Genomic DNA, 26,418 nt, shown 5'->3' with positions numbered 1-26,418 from the left:
TCCTTATTCCCAAATGACCTCCCACTGGTACCTCATATGCACCTCGCAACAACTCCTTTCCCTACCGGCAATACTACTTGATGAACTTCTGCCCACTTTTCATCCACCTGCATATGTAAAGGTCTCCATTTTCTCATCAAGACATCACTTTTACGGTAATAACACTCTGGTATACACGCAGACTCCTTTTCCGTGTATCCTTTCTTATACATCCGTTTAATTTCTATATCTTTTTGTTGTAACTCCGCCAATTTTCCTGAACTAAAAATATCCGCCTCATCCTCCACCTGTTCTTGTTCTTTTTCAACCATCTGATCAAAAATCGTTTCTGACAATTGCACTTCAATGTCATCTTCATTCTTTGATTTCTCCTCTTGCCTTAACCTGTGACTTTGCGACCTTGTTACTGCACAATCCGGAAAAATCCCAGATATTCGTCCTTCAACACTTCAGTTGTCTGATTTTCCACTGGCTTATCAACCACAGTAGGCATCACTCCCACTTGCGATCCAGCTATATCATTACCCAAGATAAACTGTATGCCTGGACAAGATAGTTTCTCTATTAGTCTTACTACCACTTCACCACTCTTCACCGGACTTTCCAACCTTACCTTATATAATGGCACGCTACTCCTCTCACCCTGAATTCCACATATTACCACCTTTTCTGCCAACACTCTTCCCAAACTACATAACTCCTCATCTCTTACCATTAAAGATTGACTAGCTCCCGTACCTCTTAAAATTGTGACTTCTTCACCTGCTCCTCCTGATACACATGAGTAAATTTTACCCACACAAGTAAATTCTTTAAAGACATCTGGCACCTTCTTATCAATCACCTCTTGATCTTTCGCACCTCCTTCGCTTCACTTGGGCTTTCCTTTCCACTTTAACAAACCCCACTGTCTTATCCTGTTTTACCACCTCAGCCTTCCCAGTGCTTTTCTTCAACCACCAACACTGTGACTTTACATGGCCTAGTTTATTACAGTGAAAACATTTGAAACTTTTCATTTCTTTTCCACCCTCCTGGATTTCTTTTTTAATCTGAGGTACACTCTCCTTATTATCTCCCATCAGATCACCTTTACCTTTACCACTTGAGTATTTCTCACATCCCCGGTTTCTATCCATCACGGGCTGAAACTGATGTCGGAAACCAAGCTTTGATTTATTAACTAATTCATAATCATCTGCCATTTTGGCTGCTAACCTCACAGTTTTAACCCTCTGCTCTTCCACATGAGTTCTCACTACACCAGGAATTGAATTTTTAAACTCCTCCAAAATTATAATTTCTCTGAGAGCTTCATACGTTTGGTCTATTTTCAAAGCCCTTATCCACCTATCAGAATTACTCTGTTTGAGCCTTTCAAACTCCATGTATGTTTGACCAAATTCTTTACATAAATTTCTACACCTTTGTCTGTAAGCTTCAGGCACTTGGTCAGATGCACCCAAGATGGATTTTGTCACCTCCTCATTTGTCCCAGATACCTCCTCGAGTAGTGATGCCAACACTTCACTAGCTCTACCTACCAGCTTTGTTTGAATCAGTAATACCCACATGTCCTGTGGCCATTTCATTTGTTTAGCTACCTTCTCAAATGAAATTAAAAGGCTTCCACTTCCTTCTTGTCAAACCTTGGCAATGCTTGGACATATTTAAATAGATTCCCACCAAGCCTTCAACTTTGACGCTCTCTCACTATCCTCATCACTATCATCCAACTGTACGTTTCCCTTTACGTCTGCCAATTTTAACTGACTGTCATGTTTCATGGCCATTTTCTGAAGTTCAAACTCTCTCTCTTTATCTTTTTCCCTGATCTGTATCTCCCTTTCTCTTTCTTTTTGATCTGCTAGGGCTATTCTATCTATTCTAAATATATATATAGTAGCAATACATGGTTCACCACATTCAGCCCCAGTTTTCATTTCATTTCAGTTAAAAAAAAGTCCAGCGGGGGTGAAGTGGACTCACATGTTCAGTCTGACGGGAGCCTTGATCTTCCGCCGTGATCGCCTCAGCCCCAGCTGCAGTGTGGGCACGGGTGTCGGGACCTTCGACTCCGGGAGCGTGTCATCTGCAGCTTCATCGCGATGTGTTGACGGAGAGGGAGACGGTGTAGGGGCGGGAGCCCCAGGGAGGGCTGCCAGGGCCAAGTCCTGCCACATTTGAGTGATGGTGATAGGCGGTGTAGGGGTGGGCGCGTTGGTGATGGTTGCTGGGGAATCTGCGGGTGCCAAATCCCGAAGGGGGACTGTGTCCTGCCGTCCGTCGTGTTGTGCCACGTATGCATATGGAGTGTTTGCATGGAGGAGCTGAACCCTCTCGACCAGGGGGTCGGACTTATGGCTCCTCACATGCTTTCAGAGGAGGACAGGCCCTGATGTTGTCAGCCAGGACGGAAGCGAGACGCCGGAGATGGACTTCCTGGGGAAGACAAACAAACGTTCGTGAGGGGTCTCGTTAGTGGCGGTGCAGAGAAGCGACCGGTTGGAGTGGAACGCATCGGAAAGGACCTCCTGCCAACAGGAGACTGGGAGACTTCTAGACCGTAGGGCAAGAAGGATGGCCATCCAGACCGTCGCATTCTCCCTCTCCACCTGCCCATTTCCCCGGGGGTTGTAACTGGTATTCCTGCTTGAGGCGATACCCTTACTAAACAGGAACTGACGCAGCTCATCGCTCATAAAAGAGGAGCCCCGATCACTGTGGATTTAGGTGGGGAAACCGAACAAGGTGAAGATGCTGTGTAGGGCCTTCCACAATGGCTTGAGCTTCCTTCTCGAAAGAGGAGTGGTGAATCTCAGAGGCATGGAGGGTACGGGAAAAGAAAGCCATGGGCCTTCCTGCCTGGTTGAGGGGAGAGGCCAGGGCAAAGTCCGACGCATCGCTCTCCACTTGGAACAGAATGGACTCGTCTACAGCGTGCATCGTGGCCTTGGCAATGTCTGTCTTGATGCGGTCAAGGCCAGGCGGGCCTCAGCCATCAGGGGAAAAATGGTGGATTTGATAAGTGGACAGGCCTTGTCCGCATAATTGGGGACTCACTGGGCATAGTAAGAAAATAACCCCAGGCATCGTTTCAGGGCCTTAGGGCAGTGGGGGAGGGGAAGTTGCAGGAGGGGGCGCATGCGATCGGGGTCGGGCACTGAGACTCCGTTTTCCATGACATAACCAAGGATGGCTACTCGGGTTGTGCGGAAAACGCATTTCTCTTTGTTATAGGTCAAATTAAGGAGTTGGGCGGGGTGGAGCAATTTCTTAAGGTTAACATCGTGGTCCTGCTGATCATGGCCGCAGATGGTGACATTATCCAAATATGGGAACGTGGACCGCAGCCCGTACTGGTCAACCATTCGGTCCATCGCTCGTTGGAAGACTGAGACCCCATTGGTGATGCCGAAGGGAACCCTGAGGAAGTGGTCGAGGCGGCCGTCTGCCTCAAAGGCAGTGTAGTGGCGGTCCTCCGGGCGGATAGTGAGCTGATGGTACGCGGACTTCAAGTCTACCGTGGAGAAGACTCAGTAGTTGCAATCTTGTTGACCATGTCAAATATGCAGGGACGAGGGTACGCATCGAGTTGCGTGTACCGGTTGATCGTCTGACTGTAGTCGACGACCATCCGGTTCTTCTCCCCGGTCCTGACGACCACCACCTGGGCTCTCCAGGGGCTGTTACTGGCCTCAATGATCCCTTCCCGCAAGAGTCGCTGGACCTCCGACCTGATAAAGGCCTTGTCCCGAGCACTGTATCGTCTGCTCCTGGTGCCGATGGGCTTACACTCGGGTTGAGGTTTGCAAAGAGCGAGGGAGGAGTGACCTTAAGGGTTACGAGGTACAGACAGTGAGAAGGGGCAGGGGTCCACCGAACTTCAAGGTCAGGCTTCGGAGGTTACACTGGAAATCCAGTCCTAATAAGAGGGGTGCGCAGAGATGGGGGAGGACGTAAAGTTTAAAGTTGGCGTACTTAACGCCCTGTATCACAAGGTTTGCGACACAGTATCTCCGGATCTGCACAGAATGTGATCCGGAAGCAAGGGAGATTGTTTGGGACACGGGGAAAATCCGGAGGGAGCAGCGCCTTATCGTATCCGGATGGACGAAGCTATCCGTGCTCCCGGAGTCGAAGAGGCAGGACGTCTCATGCCCATTGACCCAGACGGCCATCATAGAGTTCTTAAGGTGATGGGGCCGGGTCTAGTCGAGTGTAACAGAGCCGAGCTGCGGATGACTGGTCCGTCCGACGGTAGCGGGGTGGTCCCAAAATGGCAGCCTCCATGAGTCGCACGTGAGGGCGGCGTCGAAGATGGTGGCCAAGATGGCGGCCCCCACGGATCACATGTGGCGGACGGCGTTAAAGATGGCGAACTAAATGGCGGCCCCCACGGACTGCACGAGGTAGGTGACACGTCAGAAGTGGGTGGTTCCGGCAGGCACAATGCCACACTGCGGGATCTGTGAGCTTCAGGTCGGGCCTGGGAGGCTTTCGATTTGGGAACTTTAGGTCGGGCCAGGCAGACTTTGGCAAAATGCCCCTTCTTACCACACTCGTTGCAGGTCACGCTCCGTCTGAGCTGGACAATGCTGCCTGGGGTGCTGGTCCTGGCCGTAGAAGTAGAAGAACGGCCTCCTGGAGCTGGCAGGCAGCCGCGCGGCACAGGCATGGGACACGCCCGGGTCGGGTGATGGCCGCGCCTCCGCCGTCCACGAGGATGCCACGTGGTCAGGCGTGAGGGCATCCAAACTCTGGAATTCTACCTCTAACGAGGTAATTAGCTGTACCGTGTCCTTGAGGTCGAGGGCACCGCTTTCGAGCAGTCGTTGCCGGATATAACTGGACCGGACTCCGGCCACATGAGTCACACATGACGGGCAGCATTGAAGATGGCGGCCTAAATAGCGGCCACCACGGGTCACATGTGGCGGGCGGCGTTAAAGATGCAGGACAAAATGGCGGCCCCCACGGACTGCACGAGGTAGGTGACGGGTCAGAAGTTGGTGGTACCGGCAGGCACGATGCCACACTACGGGATCTGTGAGCTTCAGGTTGGGCCTGGGAGGCTTTCGATTTGGAAACTTTAGGTTGGGCCAGGAAGACTTTGGCAAAATGCCCCTTCTTACTGCACTCGTTGCAGGTCGCGTTCCGAGCTGGACAATGCTGCCTGGGCTGCTGGCCCTGGCCGTAGAAGTAGCAGAACTGCCCCCTGGAGCTGGCAGGCAGCCGCGCGGCACAGGCATGGGACACACCCGGTCAGGTGATGGCCGCGCCTCCGATGTCCATGAGGATGCCGCATGGTCAGGTATGAAGGCATCCAAACTAACGAGGTAGATAACTGTACCGTGTCCTTGAGGTCGAGGGCACCCCTTTCGAGTAGTCGTTCACGGATATAACAGAACCGGACTCCGGCCACACAGGTGTCCCGGATCATGAGTTCCGTGTGTTGCACTGCCGTAACTGCCTGGCAGTTACAATTCCTGGCGAGTACCTTCAGGTCACGCAGGAATTCTGCCAGCGATTCACCAGGGCGCTGACGCCGCTCGGTAAGAAGATGTCGAGCGAACACCTCATTCACTGGCCTCACGAACTGTCCTTTCAACAGTGCAACCGCCTCTTCGTACGAGGCCGCGTCTCTGATTAATAGGAAAGTTTTGTGGCTCACCCGAGCGTTGAGGACACGCAGCTTGTGCGCCCCGGAGACGTCGTCGGTCGAGGAGTCGAGGCCTCGAAACAACTTAGCCAATGCTCAAAGATTGCAGTGGCTTCAGCTGCCTGCGGGTCGAGTTCAATTCGGTCAGGCTTAAGAGCGGCGTCCATTGTGATATCTTAGCTTATTAAATTGATGGACCATCAATTCACACGAGTCGAGTTGTAGAAGATAACAGTGGTTTTAATAAGATACGAAATATGCCAGCCTGCAGCTGCTCCCGCACTGAGAGCTGGCCACAGGTCTGCCAATTATATACCTCCCCCAAGGGGCGGGGCCACAGGCGGAGCCAACAGAAGCATCAACACAACAACAGTAAGTAACAGTGAATAAGAAAAACAGTGAACATATATACAGTGGTGGATAACAGTCGGACGAATAACGAAAAATGTATAAAGAGCAGCAATACGTGGTTCACCACAGCCCCCCCGTCCCCGTCCCCTCCCCGGCACTCGCCTCCCCACTTCCACGGCACTCGCCCTCTCCCTCCCCGGCACTCGCCCTCTCCCTCCCCGGCACTCGCCCTCTCCCTCCACAACACTCGCCCTCTCCCTCCCCGGCACTCGCCCTCTCCCTCCCCAATACGCGCCCTCTCCCTCCCCGGCACTCGCCCTCTCCCTCCTCAACACTCGCCCTCTCCCTCCCCGGCACTCGCCCTCTCCCTCCCCAACACTCGCCCTCTCCCTCCCCGGCACTCGCCCTCTCCCTCCACAACACTCGCCCTCTCCCTCCCCGACACTCGCCCTCTCCCTCCCCAATACGCGCCCTCTCCCTCCCCGGCACTCGCCCTCTCCCTCCCCAATACGCGCCCTCTCCCTCCCCGGCACTCGCCCTCTCCCTCCTCAACATTCGCCCTCTCCCTCCCCGGCACTCGCCCTCTCCCTCCCCAACACTCGCCCTCTCCCTCCCCGGCTATCGCCCTCTCCCTCCCCAACGTGCGCCCTCTCCCTCCCCAACCCTCTCCCTCCCCAACACTCGCCCTCTCCCTCCCCAACACTCTCCCTCCCCAACACTCTCCCTCACCGGCACTCGCCCTCTCCCTCCCCAACACTCCCCCTCCCCAACACTCTCCCTCCCCAACACTCTCCCACCTAGGCACTCGCCCTCTCCCTCCCCAACACTCGCCCTCTCCCTCCCCATCACTCACCCACCCTCCCCAACACGCTCCCTCTCCCTCCCCGCCACTTGCCCCCTCCCTCACCGGCACTCGCCCCCCCTTCCCGGGCACTCCCCCCCCCACCCCCCGCCCCCCCCACCCCCCCCCCCCCACCCCCAGCACTCGCCCTCTCCCACCCCAACACTCTCCTTCTCCCTCCCCTTCCCGGCACCCACCCTCTCCCTCCCCCCCTTCCTGGCACTCGCCCTCTCCCTCCCCAGCACGCACCTCCCCCTCCCCGGCACTCGCCCTCTCCCTCCCAACACTCGCCCTCTCCCTCGCCAACACTCGACCCCCCCCTCCTTCCCAACACTCGCCCTCTCCCTCCCTAACATTCGCCGCCCCCCTCCCCAGCACTCGCCCTCTCCCTCTCCAAAACTCACCCTCTCCCTCCCCGGCACTCGCCCCCCCCCCCTCCCCGGCACTCGGCCCCTCCTCTCCGGCACTCGCCCCCCTCCTCCCCGGCACTAGCCCCCCATCCCCGGCACTCCCCCCCACCCTCCCCGGCTCTTGCCCTCTCCCTCCCCAACACTCACCACCCCCCTCCCTGGCACTCGCCCTCTCCCTCCCCGGCACTCGCCCTCTCCCTCCCCGGCACTCGCCCTCTCCCTCCCCAACACTCGCCCTCTCCCTCCCCCCCTCCTGGCACTCACCCTCTCCCTCCCCAACACTCGCCCTCTCCCTCCCCAACATTCGCCCTCTCCCTCCCCAATACTCACCCTCTCCCTCCCCAACACTCACCCTCTCCCACCCCAACACGTGCCCTCTCCCTCCCCGGCACTCACCCTCTCCCTCCCAAACACTCGCCCACTCCCTCCCCAACATTCGCCCTCTCAATCCCCCCCTCCCCAACACTCGCCCTCTGTAGCTCCGTCAATATGACGCGAGGCAGGTTGAGGTAATGTCAATTGAAGGCTTTATTAAGCAGAACTTTTATCCCCAGCAGCGTGGTTACAGAAAGCAGCTGCTGAGGGAAATGGAGGGAAAAACCGGGTTCTTATACCGGCATTTCTGGGTGGAGTCCAGTAGGTGGCAGATCCTATCAGGACCTGGCATCCCTCCACCAATAGCCTGTCGACACATGGTGTACCGTATTACCCCTAATACATACCGGCACATTCACCCCTTGTTGAAAGAAAACCCGGCAGGATGGTGGTTCGCATGGTGGTAGGGGTTTACAGAATCGGTACCGTGCCGTAACTTTGAACAAAACACAAAATTATCGCTTCAACTGGGCCAACGGGCCAAAAAGGGTCGGCATGATGCCATAACTATAACAAGACACAGTAACTGAAAATGTTGAGAGTTAAAGTGATTCGATGAGCCGGATGGGCGCCCTGGTCGTCCTTTCCGATCATCTCGGGCGTGGTGGTGATGGCGCTGGCTCGAGTCCCGTCGACTCTGGGAGCGTAGCGCTGTCCCCTGTGTCCTTACTCCTGGGCGGGCCTGGGAGGAGAACCGAACCCCCCGGGAAGGGGGTGGCTGCGGGATGAACTGGCGGGAGTAAGGAGGTGGTGATTGGCGTTGGGGGGGTGTGGGTAGCTCCGGCGGGCGCCAGATCTCGCAGGGAGACCGTGTCCTGTCGGCCATCGGGGTACTCCACATAGGCGTATTGCGGGTTGGCGTGAAGGAGATGCACCCGTTCCACCAACAGATCTGACTTGTGCGCCGGCACATGTTTCTGGAGCAGAATGTGTCCCGGAGCTGCTAGCCAGGTCGGAAGTGGCGTTCCAGAGGAGGACTTCCTAGGAAAGAGGAGGAGGCACTCGTGAGGCATTTGATTCGTGGTGGTGCACAGCATGGACCGGATAGAGTGAAGGGCATCCGGGAGGACTTCCTGCCAGCGGGAAATTGAGAGGCTCCTAGACCGGAGGGCCAGCAGGATGGCCTTCCAGACCGTTCCATTCTCCCTTTCTACCTGCCCATTCCCCCGGGGGTTGTAACTGGTCGTCCTGCTCGAGGCTATGCCCTTGCTGAGCAGTAATTGACGCAGCTCGTCACTCATGAAGGAGGACCCCCTGTCGCTATGGATGTAGGCGGGGAAACCGAACAGGGTAAAGATGGTGCCGAGGGCTTTAATGATCGTGGCCGCGGTCATGTCGGGGCAGGGGATGGCGAAGGGGAAGCGGGAGTATTCGTCAACGACGTTAAGAAAGTATGTGTTGCGATCGGCGGAGGGGAGAGGGCCTTTGAAATCCAAACTGAGGCGTTCAAAGGGACGGGAAGCCTTTATCAGGTGCGCTCTATCTGGCCTGAAAAAATGCGGTTTGCATTCTGCGCAGATTTGGCAGTTCCTGGTGACTGTTCGGACGTCCTCGACGGAGTAAGGGAGGTTGCGAGCCTTTATGAAGTGGTAGAAACGAGTGACCCCCGGGTGGCAGAGGTCCTCGTGGAGGGCTTGGAGACGGTCCACTTGTGCGTTGGCACAAGTGCCGCGAGATAGGGCATCGGACGGCTCGTTCAGCTTTCCGGGACGATACAAGATCTCATAATTGAAGGTGGAGAGTTCGATCCTCCACCGCAAGATCTTGTCGTTCTTGATCTTGCCCCGCTGTGCATTATCGAACATGAAGGCAACCGACCGTTTGTCAGTGAGGAGAGTGAATCTCCTACCGGCCAGGTAACGCCTCCAGTGTCGCACAGCTTCCACTATTGCATGTGCCTCCTTTTCCACTGAGGAGTGATGGATATCTGAAGCGTGGAGGGTTCGGGAGAAGAAGGCCACGGGTCTGCCTGCTTGGTTGAGCGTGGCCGCCAGAGCTACATCCGATGCGTCGCTCTCGACCTGGAAGGGGAGGGACTCGTCGATGGCCCGCATCGTGGCCTTTGGAATATCCGTTTTGGTGCGGCTAAAGGCCTGGCATGCCTCTGTCGTCAGGGGAAAAGTAGTGGACTGGATTAGTGCATGGACCTTGTCTGCATACTGGGGGACCCACTGGGCATAATAAGAAAAGAAGCCCAGGCAACGTTTCAGGGCTTTGGCACAGTGGGGGAGAGGGAACTCCATGAGGGGGCGCATGCGTTCAGGGTCGCGGCCTATCACTCCATTACGCACTACGTGGGCCAGGATGGCTAGACGATCGGTGCGGAACACGCATTTTTCTTTGTTGTAAGTGAGGTTCAGGGCGTGAGCGGTCTGGAGGAATTTTTGGAGATTGGCGTCGTGGTCCTGCTGGTCGTGGCCGCAGATGGTGACGTTGTCGAGATACGGGAACGTGGCCCGTAAACCGTGCTGGTCAACCATTCGGTCCATCTCTCGTTGGAAGACCGAGACTCCGTTCGTGACGCCGAATGGAACCCTTAAAAAGTGGTATAACCGCCCGTCTGCTTCGAAGGCAGTATAGTTGCTGTCACTGGGATGGATGGGGAGCTGGTGGTAAGCGGACTTGAGGTCCACGGTGGAAAAGACCTTGTACTGTGCAATCCGATTGACCATGTCGGATATGCGGGGGAGAGGGTGCGCATCTAGCTGAGTGTACCTGTTGATGGTCTGACTATAGTCGATGGCCATCCTCTGTTTCTCCCCGGTCTTAACGACTACCACCTGGGCTCTCCAGGGACTGTTGCTAGCCTGGATGATGCCTTCCTTCAGCAGCCTCTGGACTTCGGACCGGATAAATGCTCGGTCCTGGGCGCTGTACCGTCTGCTCCTTGTGGCGACGGGTTTGCAATCCGGGGTGAGGTTCGCAAACAAGGAAGGCGGTTCAACCTTGAGGGTCGCGAGGCCGCAGACAGTCAATGGGGGTATAGGGCCGCCAAATTTAAATGTTAAACTCTGGAGGTTGCATTGGAAGTCCAACCCTAGGAGTGTGGGTGCACAGAGATGGGGGAGGACATACAGCCGGTAATTTCGGAACTCCCTCCCCTGCACCGTTAGGTTAGCGATGCAGAACCCCGTGATCTGAACGGAGTGGGATCCCGCCGCCAGGAAAATTTTCTGGGTGCTTGGCCGAATTACGAGGGAACAGTGCTTTACCGTGTCCGGATGAATGAAGCTCTCCGTGCTCCCAGAGTTGATAAGACACGGCGTCTCGTAGCCATTCACTAGGACTGTAGTGGTTGCAGTCTGGAGCGTCCGGGGTCACGACTGGTCGAGGGTCGTCGAAGCCAGACGTGGTTGTTGAAGTTGAGCATCGTAATCAGGCAGTATGTGGCCGTCTGTGTCGGGGCCCTTCAGCCAAGATGGCGGCGTCCACGGATCGAGCGTGGTCGGGGGGTGGACAAAATGGCGGCGCCCATCTCTCCCTCGTGGCGTCCGGGGTCCAAAATGGCGGCGTCCGTTGGTCGCATGTGGATCGCTGGGGGGGCTGGGTCTGTGGTCCCGTTTCTTCCCCGGAGATAGCGACGACCCCGCGGGACTTGCACACCGTCGCGTAGTGGCCCTTCTTCCCGCAGCTTTTGCAGGTAGCCGCGCGGGCCGGGCATCGCTGCCGAGAGTGTTTCGGCTGGCCGCACAAATAGCAGCGGGGCCCCCCCCAGTTGGTCTGGTGTTTTGGCCGCGCAGGTTTGCGGGGATGGGGGGGTGTCCCAGAGTCGACCGCAGCGGGGGTCCATGGAGCCCAAGGGGCTGTAGTGCGGTCGGGGGCGTAGGCGCGGGCGGTACGCGAGGCTACATCGAGGGATGCCGCCAGGGCCCAAGGTTCTGTAAGTCCCAGAGATTCTTTCTCCAGAAGCCTCTGGCAGATCTGGGAAGAGGCCAAACCTGCCACATACGCATCGCGGACCAGGAGCTCTGTGTGTTCATTAGCTGTTACCGCCGGGCAGTTGCAGTTTCGACCCAGGATCTGCAGGGCGTTATAAAACTCGTCCAGCGATTCCCCCGGAAATTGCCGTCGTGTGGCGAGCTGGTAGCGAGCAAAAACCTGGTTGGCAGGCCGGATGGAGATATCCTTCAGCGCAGCGATGGCACCGGTGAAACCGTCCTCGTCCTCGATAAGGGAGTAGACGTCAGGACTCACCCTGGAATAGAGGACCTGCATCTTCTGTTCGTCAGTCGGTGTGCCGGGGGCCGTTCGGAGGTAGCCCTCAAAGCATGCCATCCAGTGTTTGAAGATAGAGGCCGAGTTAGCTGCTTGGGGTGCGATGCGCAGGCACTCCGGGGTGATTCGGAGCTCCATGTTCCCACGTCGTTTTCTTCAATTTAAATTCTGCTTAATAAATTGTAGCACCGTCAATATGACGCGAGGCAGGTTGAGGTAATGTCAATTGAAGGCTTTATTAAGCAGAACTTTATCCCCAGCAGCGTGGTTACAGAATGCAGCTGCTGAGGGAAATGGAGGGAAAAACTGGGTTCTTATACCGGCATTTCTGGGTGGAGTCCATTAGGTGGCAGATCCTATCAAGACCTGGCATCCCTCCACCAATAGCCTGTCGACACGTGGTGTACCGTATTACCCCTAATACATACCACCACACCCTCTCCCTCCCCAATACTCGCCCTTTCCCTCCCAACATTCGCCCTCTCAAACCCCCGTTCCTGGCACTCGCCCTCTCCCTCCCCAACACTCGCCCTCTCCCTCTCCAATACTCGCCCTTTCCCTCCCCAACACGTGCCCTCTCCCTACCCAGCATTCCCCCCCTTCCCAGGACTCCCCCCCCCCACTCCCTAGCACTTGCCCCCCTCCCTCGACCCGGCACTCGCCCTCTCCCTCCCCGGCAGTAGCCCCCCCCTCCCCGTCACTCCCCCCCTCCCCGCCACTCCCCTCCCCATCCCCAGCACTCCCCCCCTCCCCGGCACTCGCTTCCCCCTCCCCAACACTCACCCCCCCTCCTCCGCAACACTCGCCCTCTCCCTCCCCAACACTCGCCCCCCCTCCTCCCCAACACTCTCCACTGCCCCCCCCGGTACTCGCCGCCCCCCTCCCCAACACTCGTCCTCTCCCTCCCCGGCACTCGCCCTCTCCCTCCCCAACACTCGCCCTCTCCCTCCCCAACACTTGCCCGCTCCCCCCCCCAACACTCGCCCTCTCCCTCCCCGGCTCTCCCTCCCCGGCACTCCCCGCCCCCAGCCCCCACCACTCCCCCCCCCACCACTCCCCCCCCCACCCCCGGCACTCCCCCCCCACCACCCCGGCACTCCCCATCCCTCCCCACCCCGGCACTCCCCACCTCTCCCCCACCCCGGCACTCCCCACCCCTCCCCACCCCGGCACTCCCCACCCCTCCCCCACCCCGGCACTCCGCACCCCTCCCACTCCCCGGCACTCGCCCTGTCCCTCCCCAACACTCGCTCTCTCCCTCCCCAGCACTCGCTCTCTCCCTCCCCGGCACTCGCCCTCTCCCTCCCCAACACTCGCCCTCTCCCTCCCCAACACTTGCCCTCTCCCTCCCCAACACTCGCCCTCTCCCTCCCCAACACTCGCCCTCGCACTCCCAAACACTCGCCCTCTCCCTCCCCAACACTCGCTCTCTCCCTCCCCAGCACTCGCTCTCTCCCTCCCCGGCACTCGCCCTCTCCCTCCCCAACACTCGCCCTCTCCCTCCCCAACACTCGCCCTCTCCCTCCCCAACACTCGCCCTCTCCCTCCCCAACACTCGCCCTCTCCCTCCCCAGCACTCGCCCTCTCCCTTCCCAACACTCGCCCTCTCCCTCCGCAACGCGCGCACCCCTCCTCCCAACACTTGCCCTCTCCTCCCCAACACTCGCCTTCTCCCTCCCCGGCACTCGCCCCCCCCCCCCCCCCCCCCCGGCACTCCCCCCCACCATCCCCGGCTCTTGCCCTCTCCCTCCCCAACACTCACCATCCTCCTCCCCGGCACTCGCTCTCCCCCTCCCCGGCACTCGCTCTCCCCCTCCCCAGCACTCGCCCTTTCCCTCCCCGGCACTCGCTCCCCCCCCCCCTCCCTCCCCGGCACTTCCGCACACCCCCCCCTCCCAGTGTGGTGGTATGTATTAGGGGTAATACGGTACACCAGGAATGCCGAGCAGCTATTGGAGGACAGATGCTGGATCCCGATTGGATCCTCCACCTACTGGGCTCCACCCAGATAGGAGGGATATAAGAACCTGGGTAATCCCTGCAGCTGCATTCTGTGAGTGAGCTGCTGGGGAACGTGTCTGAACAAGTCTGCTCAATAAAGCCACGATTGAAGTTCTTTACGTCTCGCCTCGTGTGTGATTGATGGTGCTACAATTTATTGAGCAGACTTAAAAAGGAATATGGAGCTCCGGATCACCCCGGAGTGCCTGCGAATCAGCCCCCACGCAGCAAACGCAACATCGGCGTTTAAACACTGGCTGGTGTGCTTTGAGGGGTACCTCCGAACAGCCCCCGGCAGACCAACAGAAGACCAGAAGATGCAGGTCCTGCATTCCAGGGTGAGTCCCGAAATCTACTCACTCATCGAGGACGCGGAAGAATTCCCAGAGGCGCTCAACTTGCTGAAGGAGATCTACATTAAGCCCGTCAACCAGGTCTACGCACGCTACCAGCTCGCGACGAGACGACAAATCCCCGGGGAATCGCTAGACGATTTCTTCAACGCTCTAACGATCCTGGGACGAAACTGCAACTGCCCAGCGGTTACGGCGAACGAACATACGGACCTCCTGATCAGAGACACTTACGTAGCAGGTTTGGCATCGTCGCAAATTCGCCAGAGACTTTTAGAGAAAGACTCTCTTGGACTCACAGAGGTACGGGCCCTCGCAGCCTCCCTCGACGTGGCCTCCCAAAACGCCCGCGCCTATGCCCCCGACCGCGCTGCAGCCCCTTGGGCTCCATGGAACCCCGCCGCGACCGACCCCCGGCAACCCCAACCCCTCCGCACGCCCGCGCCTATGCCCCCGACCGCGCTGCAGCCCCTTGGGCTCCGTGGACCCCCGCCCTGGAGCGGCCATTTTGTCCACCCCAAACCGCGTGCGATCCATGGACGCCGCCATCTTGGCTGACAGGCAAGGACCCCGGTGTGGCCGGCTCCACACTGCCTGAAGACAACGGTCTGATACACCAACCACGTTTGGCATCGGTGACCCTCGACCAGTCGCGGCCCCGGACGCTCCAGACGACAACGACAAAGGTGCTGGTGAATGGCCACGAAACGCCGTGTTTGATCGACTCGGGGAGCACGGAGAGTTTTATTCACCCGGACACGGTAAGACGCTGTTCCCTTGTAATTCGGCCAAGCACCCAAAAAAATCTTCCTGGCGGCGGAGTCCCACTCCATTGAAATCAAAGGGTTCTGCATCGCAAACCTAACGGTGCAGGGGAGAGAGTTCAGAAATTACCGGCTGTACGTCCTTCCCCACCTCTGCGCTCCCACCCTCCTGGGGTTGGACTTCCAATGCAAACTCCAGAGCTTAACATTCAAATTTGGCGGCCCTATACCCCCATTGACTATCTGCGGCCTCGCGACACTCAAGGTCGAACCGCCCTCCCTGTTTGCGAACCTCACCCCGGATTGCAAACCCGTCGCCACTAGGAGCAGACGGTACAGCACCCAGGACCGGACGTTTATCAGGTCCGAAGTCCAGCGGTTGCTGAAGGAAGGCATAATCCAGGCCAGCAATAGTCCCTGGAGAGCCCAGGTGGTAGTGGTGAAGACCGGGGAGAAGCAAAGGATGGTCATAGACTACAGCCAGACCATCAACAGGTACACGCAGCTAGATGCGTACCCTCTTCCCCGCATATCCGACATGGTCAATCGGATTGCACAGTACAAGGTCTTCTCCACCGTGGACCTTAAGTCCGCCTACCACCAGCTCCCCATTCGCCCGGGTGACCGCAAGTACACTGCCTTCGAAGCAGACGGGCGGCTATACCACTTCTTAAGGGTTCCATTCAGCGTCATGAACGGAGTCTCGGTCTTCCGACGAGAGATGGACCGAATGGTCGACCAGCACGGTTTACGGGCCACGTTCCCATACCTCGACAACGTCACCATCTGCGGCCACGACCAGCAGGACCACGACGCCAACCTCCGCAAATTCCTCCAGACTGCTAACGCCCTCAACCTCACCTACAACGAGGAAAAATGCGTGTTTAGCACCGACCGTCTAGCCATCCTGGGCTACGTAGTGCGTAATGGAGTGATAGGCCCCGACCCCGAACGCATGCGCCCACTCATGGAGTTCCCTCTCCCCCACTGTACCAAAGCCCTGAAACGCTGCCTGGGCTTCTTTTCTTATTACGCCCAGTGGGTCCCCCAGTACGCAGACAAGGCCCGCCCACTAATCCAGTCCACTACTTTTCCCCTGTCGTCAGAGGCCCGCCAGGCCTTCAGCCGCATCAAAACGGATATCGCAAAGGCCACAATGCGCGCCATCGACGAGTCCTTCCCCTTCCAAGTCGAGAGCGACGCGTTCGACGTCGCTCTGGCGGCCACGCTCAACCAAGCGGGCCGACCCGTGGCCTTTTTCTCCCGGAACCTACACGCTTCAGAAAATCGCCACTCCTCAGTAGAAAAGGAGGCCCAAGCCATAGTGGAAGCTGTGCGACATTGGAGGCATTACCTGGCCGGCAGGAGATTCACTCTCCTCACTGACCAACGGTCGGTAGCCTTCATGTTCGATAATGCGCAGCGGGGCAAGATAAAGAACGACAAGATCTTGAGGTGGAGGATCGAACTCTCCACCTACAACTACGAGATCTTGTACCGTCCCGGAAAGCTGAACGAGCCGTCCGATGCCCTATCTCGCGGCACTTGTGCCAACGCACAAGTGGACCGTCTCCAAGCCCTCCACGAGGACCTCTGCCACCCGGGGGTCACTCGTATCTACCACTTCATAAAGGCTCGCAACCTCCCTTACTCCGTCGAGGACGTCCGAACAGTCACCAGGAACTGCCAAATCTGCACAGAATACAAACCGCATTTTTTCAGGCCAGATAGAGCGCACCTGATAAAGGCTTCCCGTCCCTTTGAATGCCTCAGTTTGGATTTCAAAGGCCCCCTCCACTCCACCGATCGCAACACGTACTTTCTTAACGTCGTTGACGAATACTCCCGCTTCCCCTTCGCCATCCCCTGCCCCGACATGATCGCGGCCACGATCATTAAAGCCCTCGGCACCACCTTTACCCTGTTCGGTTTCCCCGCCTACATCCATAGCGACAGGGGGTCCTCCTTCATGAGTGACGAGCTGCGTCAATTCCTGCTCAGCAAGGGCATAGCCTCGAGCAGGACGACCAGCTACAACCCCCGGGGGAATGGGCAGGTAGAGAGGGAGAACGGAACGGTCTGGAAGACCGTCCTACTGGCCCTACGGTCTAGGAGTCTCCCAACTTCCCGCTGGCAGGAAGTCCTCCCGGACGCACTTCATTCTATCCGGTCCCTGCTGTGTACCACCACTAACCAAACGCCTCACGAGCGCCTCCTTATCTTCCCCAGGAAGTCCTCCTCCGGAACGTCGCTGCCGAAATGGCTGGCGGCCCTGGGACCCATCCTGCTCCGGAAACATGTGCGGGCGCACAAATCAGACCCGCTGGTGGAAAAGGTACATCTACTCCACGCAAACCCGCAGTACGCCTACGTGGCGTACCCAGACGGCCGACAGGACACGGTCTCTCTGTGGGACCTGGCGCCCGCCGGAGCTCCCCACCCCCCCCCCAACACAAATCACCTCGCCCTCACTCCCGCCGGTGCACCCCACCGCCACCCCCTTCCCGGGGGGATCGGTCCTCCTCCCAGGCCCGTCCAGGAGTAAGGAAACAGAAGGGGACAGCGCGATGCTCCCAGAGTCGACCGGACCCGAGCCAGCACCACCACCACCACCCGGGCTGAGACGATCGGAAAGGGCGACCAGAGCACCATCTCGACTCATCGAATCGACTTAATCGTATATAATTCAGTGGCCCAGCAAAGCGGCATTGTTGTAAATCGTTAACGCTACAAATCGGGTAAAATGTGAATAATTCGGTGGCCCAGTAAAAGCGGCATGATTGTATATAGTTCAATGGTTAAGGTACTGACCCTGTAAACCCCTACCACCATACCATCCACCACCCAGCAGGGTTCTTTTTTAACAAGGGGAGAATGTGGTGGTATGTATTAGGGGTAATACGGTACACCAGGAATGCCGAGCAGCTATTGGAGGACAGATGCTGGATCCCAATTGGATCCTCCACCTACTGGGCTCCACCCAGATAGGAGGGATATAAGAACCTGGGTAATCCCTGCAGCTGCATTCTGTGAGTGAGCTGCTGGGGAAGGTGTCTGAACAAGTCTGCTCAATAAAGCCTCGATTGAAGTTCTTTACGTCTCGCCTCGTGTGATCGATGGTGCTACACCCAGCACTCACACTTCCCCTTCCCGGCTATCGCCCTCTCCCTCTCCAACACTCGCCCTCTCCCTCCCCCCCTCCTGGCACTCGCGCTCTCCCTCCCCAACACTCGCCCTCTCCCTCCCCAACACTCGCCCTCTCCGGCACTCGCCCTCTCCCTCCCCAACACTCGCCCTCTCCCTCCCCAACACGTGCCCTCTCCCTCCCCGGCACTCCCCCCCCCACCCCGGCACTCCCCACCTCTCCTCAGCACTCACACCCCCTCCCCCCTCCCCGGCACTCACCCTCTCCCCCCACGGCACTCGCCCCCTCCCTACCCGGCACTAGCCCCACCTCCACGGCACTCCGCCCCACCCTCCCCGGCTCTTGTCCTCTCCCTCCCCAACACTCACCACCCACCTCCCCGGCACTCGCCCTCCCGCTCCCCAACACTCGCCCTCTCCCTCCCCACCTCCTGGCACTTGCCCTCTCCCTCCCCAACACTCTCCCTCCCCGGCACTCGCCCTCTCCCTCCCCAACACTCGCCCTCTCCCTCCCCACCTCCCGGCATTCGCCCTCTCCCTCCCCAACACTCGCCCTCTCCCTCCCCAACACTCGCCCTCTCCGGCACTCGCCCTCTCCCTCCCCAACACTCGCCCTCTCCCTCCCCCACACCTGGCACTCGCCCTCTCCCTCCCCAACACTCGCGCTCTCCCTCTCCAACACTCGCCTTCTCCCTCCCCAACACTCGCCCTCTCCCTACCCGGCATTCCCCCACCTTCCCAGGACTCACCCCCCCCTCCCCAGCACTCGCCCCACCCCACCCCCCTCCCCGGCACTCGCCCTCTCCCTCCCCGGCAGTCGCCCAACCCTCCCCGTCACTCCCCCCCCTCCCCCGACACTCCCCTCCCCCTCCCCAACACTCGCCCTCTCCCTCCCTAACACTCGCCCTCTCCCTCCCTAACACTCGCCCTCTCCCTCCCCAACACTCGCCTTCTCCCTCCCTAACACTCGCCCTCTCCCTCCCCAACACTCGCCCTCTCCCTCCCCAACACTCGCCCTCTCCCTCCCCAACACTCGCCCTCTCCCTCCCCAACACTCGCCCTCTCCCTCCCCAACACTCACCCGCCTCCTCCCCAACACTCGCCCTCTCCCTCCCCAACACTCTCCCCCCCTCCTCCCAACACTCGCCCCCCTCCTCCCCAACTCTCTCCACTCCCCCCCCCCGGTACTCGCCGCCCCCCTCCCCAGCACTCGCCCTCTCCCTTCCCAACACTCGCCCTCTCCCTCCCCAACACACGCACCCCTCCTCCCAATACTCGCCCTCTCCCTCCTCAACACTCGCCCTCTCCCACCCCAACACTCACCCTCTCCCTCCCCGGCAGTCTCCCCCTCCCCGGCAGTCGCTCTCCCCCTCCCCGGCACTCGCCCTTTCCCTCCCCGGCACTCGCTCCCCCCCCGTCCCCGGCACTTCCGCACCCCTCCCTCCCCAGCACTCACCGTTTCCCTCCCCGGCTATCGCCCTCTCCCTCCCCAACACTCGCCCTCTCCCTCCCCCGCTCCTGGCATCTCGCTCTCTCCCTCCCCAACACTCGCCCTCTTCCTCCCCGCTCCTGGCATCTCGCCCTCTCCCTCCCCAACACTCGCCCTCTTCCTCCCCCCGCTCCTGGCGCTCGCCCTCTCCCTCCCCAACTCTCGCTCTCTCCCTCCCCGGCACTCGCCCTCTCCCTCCCCAACACTCGCCCTCTTCCTCCCCCGCTCCTGGCATCTCGCCCTCTCCCTCCCCAACACTAGCCCTCTTCCTCCCCCGCTCCTGGCGCTCGCCCTCTCCCTCCCCAACTCTCGCTCTCTCCCTCCCCAACACTCGCCCTCTCCCTCCCCCCCCTCTCGGCACTTGCCCTCTCCCTCCCCAACACTCGCCCTCTCCCTCCCCCCCTCTCGGCACTTGCCCTCTCCCTCCCCAACACTCGCCCTCTCCCTCCCCAACACTCGCCCTCTCCCTCCCCAACACGTGCCCTCTCCCTCCCCGGCACTCCCCCCCCTCCCCGGCACTCGCCCCCCCTCCCCAGCACTCTTCCCCCCCCCCTCCCCGGCACTCGCACCCCCCCCCCCGGCATTCCACCCCCCTCCCCAGCAGTCGCCCCCCCCCCCCTCCCCAACACTCGCCCTCTCCCTACCCGCCATTCCCCCACCTTCCCAGGACTCACCCCCCCTCCCCAGCACTCGCCCCACCCCCCCCTCCCCGGCACTCACCCTCCCCTCCCCGGCAGTCGCCCAACCCTCCCCGTCACTCCCCCCCCCACCCCCGACACTCCCCTCCCCCTCCCCAGCACTCCTCCCCCCCTCCCCAGCACTCACTTCCCCCTCCCCAACACTCGTCCTCTCCCTCCCTAACACTCGCCCTCTCCCTCCCTAACACTCGCCCTCTCCCTCCCCAACACTCGCCTCCTCCCTCCCTAACACTCGCCCTCTCCCTCCCCAACACTCGCCCTCTCCCTCCCCAACACTCGCCCTCTCCCTCCCCAACACTCGCCCTCTCCCTCCCCAACACTCGCCCTCTCCCTCCCCAACACTCACCCGCCTCCTCCCCAACACTCGCCCTCTCCCTCCCCAACACTCTCCCCCCCCAACACTCTCCCCCCCCTCCTCCCCAACACTCGCCCCCCTCCTCCCCAACTCTCTCCACTCCCCCCCCCGGTACTCGCCGCCCCCCTCCCCAGCACTCGCCCTCTCACTTCCCAACACTCGCCCTCTCCCTCCCCAACACACGCACCCCTCCTCCCAACACTCGCCCTCTCCCTCCTCAACACTCGCCCTCTCCCACCCCAACACTCACCCTCTCCCTCCCCGGCAGTCGCTCTCCCCCTCCCCGGCAGTCGCTCTCCCCCTCCCCGGCACTCGCCCTTTCCCTCCCCGGCACTCGCTCCCCCCCCGTCCCCGGCACTTCCGCACCCCTCCCTCCCCAGCACTCACCGTTTCCCTCCCCGGCTATCGCCCCCGCTCCTGGCATCTCGCCCTCTCCCTCCCCAACACTCGCCCTCTTCCTCCCCCCCGCTCCTGGCGCTCGCCCCTCTCCCTCCCCAACTCTCGCTCTCTCCCTCCCCCGGCACTCGCCCTCTCCCTCCCCAACACTCGCCCCTCTCCCTCCCCCTCTCCTGGCACTCGCCCCACCTCCCTCCCCAACACTCGCCCTCTCCCTCCCCCCCCTCTCGGCACTTGCCCTCTCCCTCCCCAACACTCGCCCTCTCCCTCCCCAACACTCGCCCTCTCCCTCCCCCAACACGTGCCCTCTCCCTCCCCGGCACTCCCCCCCCCTCCCCGGCACTCGCCCCCCCCCCTCCCCAGCACTCTTCCCCCCCCCCCCCCCCCCCCCCGGCACTCGCACCCCCCCCCCCCCGGCACTCCACCCTCCACCCCAGCAGTCGCCCCCCCCCCCCCCCTCCCCAGCACTCGCCCTCTCCCTCCCCGGCACTCACCCCCCCCCACTCCCCGGCACCCCCCCCTCCCCCTCCCCAGCACTCCCCCCGGGCCCCCCTCTCCCCGGCCCTCCGCCCCCTCCCCTGCACTTGCTTCCCACTCCCCGGCACTCGCCCTCTCCCACCCCAAATAACCGGCGGGGGTGTCGGAGAAAACCCGCCCCAGAGCAGTCTGTAAGAGAGTCATTTAGGAGTCTGGTAAATGCGGGGAACAAGCTGGGGTGTCATTCTCCGACCCCCCGCTGGGTCGGAGAATCGCCGGGGGCTGGCGCGAATCCCACCCCCGCCGGTTGCCGAAGTCTCCGGCACCGGAGATTCGGCGGGGGCGGGAATGGCGCCGCGCCTGTTGGCGGGCCCCCACCCCCCCCGCTCGATTCTCCGGCCCGGATGGGCCAAAGTCCCGCCGATAAATTGCCTGTCCCGCCGGCGTGGATTAAACCACCTTTTGAACGGCGGGACAAGGCAGCATGGGCGGGCTCCGGGGTCCTGGGGGGGGGGGCGCGGGGCGATCTGGCCCCGGGGGGTCCCCCCACGGTGGCCTGGCCCGCGATTGGGGCCCACCGATCCGCAGGTGCGCCTATGCCGTGGGGGCACTCTTTCCCTTCCGCCTCCGCCACGGTCTCCACCATGGCGGAGGTGGAAGAGACTCCCTCCACTGCGCATGCGTAGGAAACTGTCAGTGGCCGCTGACGCTCCCGCGCATTCGCCGCCCGGGGATGTCATTTCCGCACCAGCTGGCGGGGCAACAAAAGCTGTTTCCGCCAGCTGGCGGGGCGGAACTTCCTCCGGCGCCGGCCTAGCCCCTCAATGTTGGGGCTCGGCCCCCAAAGGTGCGGAGCATTCCGCACCTTTGGGGCGGCGTGATGCCCGTCTGATTGGCGCCGTTTTGGGCGCCAGTCGGCGGACATTGCGCCGTTTCGGGAGAATTTCACCCCTGGTTTTTGAACCTGTTAGTGCGTGTTCTCAGACTTTTGTATCTCATCCATGATGGAAGAAGTTGGAAGAATGAATAAGGTGGGTGGAAGGGGCATTTGATTATGCTGCCCGCTTTCCCAAAGCAGTGGGAAGTGTAGATAGAGTCAGTGGATAGAAGGCAGTCGTGTGATGGACTGGGCAGTGTTCATGACTCTCTGTAGTTTCTTACGGTTTTGGGCTGAGCAGTTGCCATACCAGGCTGTGATGCAGCCAGATAGGATGCTTTCTGTGGTGCATCTGTAAAAATTGGTAAGCGTCAATGTGGACATGCAGAATTTCCTTAGTTTCCTGAGAAAGTATAGACGCTTTTGTGCTTTCTTGGTCGTAGCATCGCCGTGGGTGGACCAGGACAGATTGTTGGTGATGTGCACACCTAGGAATTTGAAGCTGTCAATTATCTCCACCTCGACCTCATTGATGCAGGCAGGGGTGTTCGCGATACTTTGCTTCCTGAAGCAATGACCAGCTGACATTGAGGGAAAGATTCTTGTTGTTACACCACTCCACTAGGTTCTCTATCTCCCTCCAGTATTCTGACTCATTGTTGTTCGCGCTCTGACACACTCCGGACATGAAACCATACCTGAAGACTTAGTCATATGCTTTAATTATATAATTGATGCATAACCTTAGGCTGAAGTCCACTGTCTTGGCTTCATCTGATCAATCCAAGAACCATTTTGATTCTAAATGAGACACTAAAGCCCTGCATACTCCACTTGAACATATTCGGCAATAAACTGCAGAATGAATGTCAAAATCTTGGGCATATATGAAATTATGTTTTTGTATCAAATTGCGTGACCATATTAGGCAAATTTGTACATGATGACATCTCCATTAGATTGTTAAATTATTCACCAGAAAATCTTTTGGATCTAAACAGTTTAAGCATAGTATTCCATTGAACATTTTTTATTACGTTAAACACACCATTGAAAAATAACCTTTTTTTGCATCTGTCTCCACAGTTATTGAATGTAATATTTATGTGCATGTGCAGATGAAGCAGGCATGCCTACCAATGGCCAGGAAACTGAAAATACAGGGAAGACGGAGGTCCTGCTGAATTGTTTTACTCTGTTCCCTGCTAAGCAGCCCACCCGATTGAAAGCAGTTTGGCTGCCAAGCGGGAAAGTCAGCAGCTGGGAACCGCTGGGGACAGTTAAAATTGGCTCCACCGCATAAGATAGATTACCATCTTACTGTCAACACAGGCTCTTATAGATATTAAACAGTGCTGTGCATAAATTGAAATCTTTGTCCAAATAACTCCAACAGAACTGTGACAACAAAATAAGCCAGATGTGGCATTAGCTTTTGAAGCAGTTCATTAACGAGATAACTGACACAGGTGCTGACTGAGAAATACAATCAAAGAAGAGCTTTCCTGAATAGTATATTAATGTGGAATTGTTCTAGAAGCACTTCAATTAGAGACACAATCATGTATTACAGTCAAGGTAGAAATGACCCTTGAATTTTAGCGTAATAAATTATTTTGATTTCAACCTCCATAAAAATTCCCTGATAACCTACAGACTGACCTTTACAGGCTGCTTTTGAAGAAATCTTAACTATTTGTACAAGGGAGGCATGTCAGTGTACACACGATAGATTTCCAATTTCTTATATATTATTTTATTTCGGATGATTTTTCAACCTCAGTCGATTTTTGTCATTGCATTAGATTGCATCCGCCCTGTACATCATTCTGTTGGCACGATGAAAGGAAGCTAAATGTCTCCCGCCCCTGTTTTCTGCTATTTCAATGTGTGGAACCAGCGAGGAAGAGGTGTCTGTGTGCGGCTACTGATCTGGGCTGACTCAGTCAACATCTTTCATTCTGTGCTTGTACAGAAATATTTCCCTCAGATGGGGCTTATAATCTGTGGTTCTGTGTATTATTACATCAATGAAACATGTCATGGCCCCTATTGCATGTAGCTTTGCATCTCTTCTGTATTTTCTGTATTTGTATTTTACTTGTCATGCCATGAGCTCATGTATGTTAATTATGTGGCGTGTGTCTTCTCTGAGACCCAATAGTCCACAGAATCATCTCGGGTTACATAGAACATAGAACATAAAACATAGAACAATACAGCGCAGTACAGGCCCTTCGGCCCACAATGTTGCACCGAAACAAAAGCCATCTAACCTACACTATACCATTATCATCCATATGTTTATCCAATAAACTTTTAAATGCCCTCAATGTTGGCGAGTTCACTACTGTAGCAGGTAGGGCATTCCACGGCCTCACTACTCTTTGCGTAAAGAAATTTATAGAAACATAGAACATAGAACATTACAGCGCAGTACAGGCCCTTCGGCCCGCGATGTTGCGCCAACCTGCAAAACCACGCTAAAGCCCATCTACACTATTCCCTTAGAACATAGAACATGGAACATTATAGCGCAGTACAGGCCCTCCGGCCCTCGATGTTGCGCTGACTTGCGAAACCACGCTAAAGCCCATCTGCACTATTCCCTTATCGTCCATATGTCTATTCAATGACCATTTGAATGCTCTTAGTGTTGGCGAGTCCACTACTGTTACAGGCAGGGCATTCCATGCCCTTACTACTCTCTGAGTAAAGAACCTACCTCTGAAATCTGTCTTATATCTATCTCCCCTCAATTTAAAGCTATGTCCCCTCGTGCTAGACATCACCATCCGAGGAAAAAGGCTCTCACTGTCCACCCTATCCATTCCTCTGATCATCTTGTATGCCTCAATTAAGTCGCCTCTTAACCTTCTTCTCTCTAACGAAAACAGCCTCAAGTCCCTCAGCCTTTCCTCATAAGATCTTCCCTCCATACCAGGCAACATTCTGGTAAATCTCCTCTGCACCCTTTCCAATGCTTCCACATCCTTCCTATAATGCGGCGACCAGAATTGCACGCAATATTCCAAATGCGGCAGCACCAGAGTTTTGTACAGCTGCAACATGACCTATGGCTCCGAAACTCAATCCCTCTACCAATAAAAGCTAACACACCATACGCCTTCTTAACAACCCTCTCAACCTGGGTGGCAACTTTCAGGGATCTATGTACATGGACTCCAAGATCTCTCTGCTCATCCACACTGCCAAGAATCTTACCATTAGCCCAGTACTCTGTCTTCCTGGTATTCCTTCCAAAATGAATCACCTCACACTTTTCTGCATTAAACTCCATTTGCCACCTCTCAGCCCAGCTCTGCAGCTTATCTATGTCCCTCTGTAACTTGTAACATCATTCCGCACTGTCCACAACTCCACCGACTTTAGTGTCATCGGCAAATTTACTCACCCATCCTTCTACACCCTCCTCCAGGTCATTTATAAAAATGACAGTCTTCTGGCACTATTCCTGTAGACAAAGACGACATAAAGATCAAAGCCAAACGCTCAGCAATCTCCTCCCTAGCTTCCCAGAGAATCCTAGGATGAATCCCATCCGGCCCAGGGGACTTATCTATTTTCACACTTTCCAGAATTGCTAACACCTCCTCCTTATGAACCTCAAGCCCTTCCAGTCTAGTAGCCTGAATCTCAGTATTCTCCTCGACAACATTGTCTTTTTCCTGTGTGAATACTGATGAAAAATATTCATTTAGCACCTCTCCTATCTCCTCGGACTCCAAGCACAACTTCCCACTACTGTCCTTGACTGGCCCTGCTCTTACCCTCGTCATTCTTTTATTCCTGACATATCTATAGAAAGATTTAGGGTTATCCTTGATCCTACCTGCCAAAGATTTCTCATGTCCCCCCCTGGCTCGTCTTAGCTCTCTCTTTAGGTCCTTCCTAGCTAACTTGTAACTCTTGAGCACCCTAACTGAACCTTCATGTCTCACCTTTACATAAGCCTCCTTCTTCCTCTTAACAAGTGTTTCGACTGCTTT

Source organism: Scyliorhinus torazame, chromosome 2, assembly GCF_047496885.1.
Source record: "Scyliorhinus torazame isolate Kashiwa2021f chromosome 2, sScyTor2.1, whole genome shotgun sequence".
NCBI classification, from domain to species: domain Eukaryota; kingdom Metazoa; phylum Chordata; class Chondrichthyes; order Carcharhiniformes; family Scyliorhinidae; genus Scyliorhinus; species Scyliorhinus torazame.
This window is presented reverse-complemented; position numbering follows the sequence as displayed.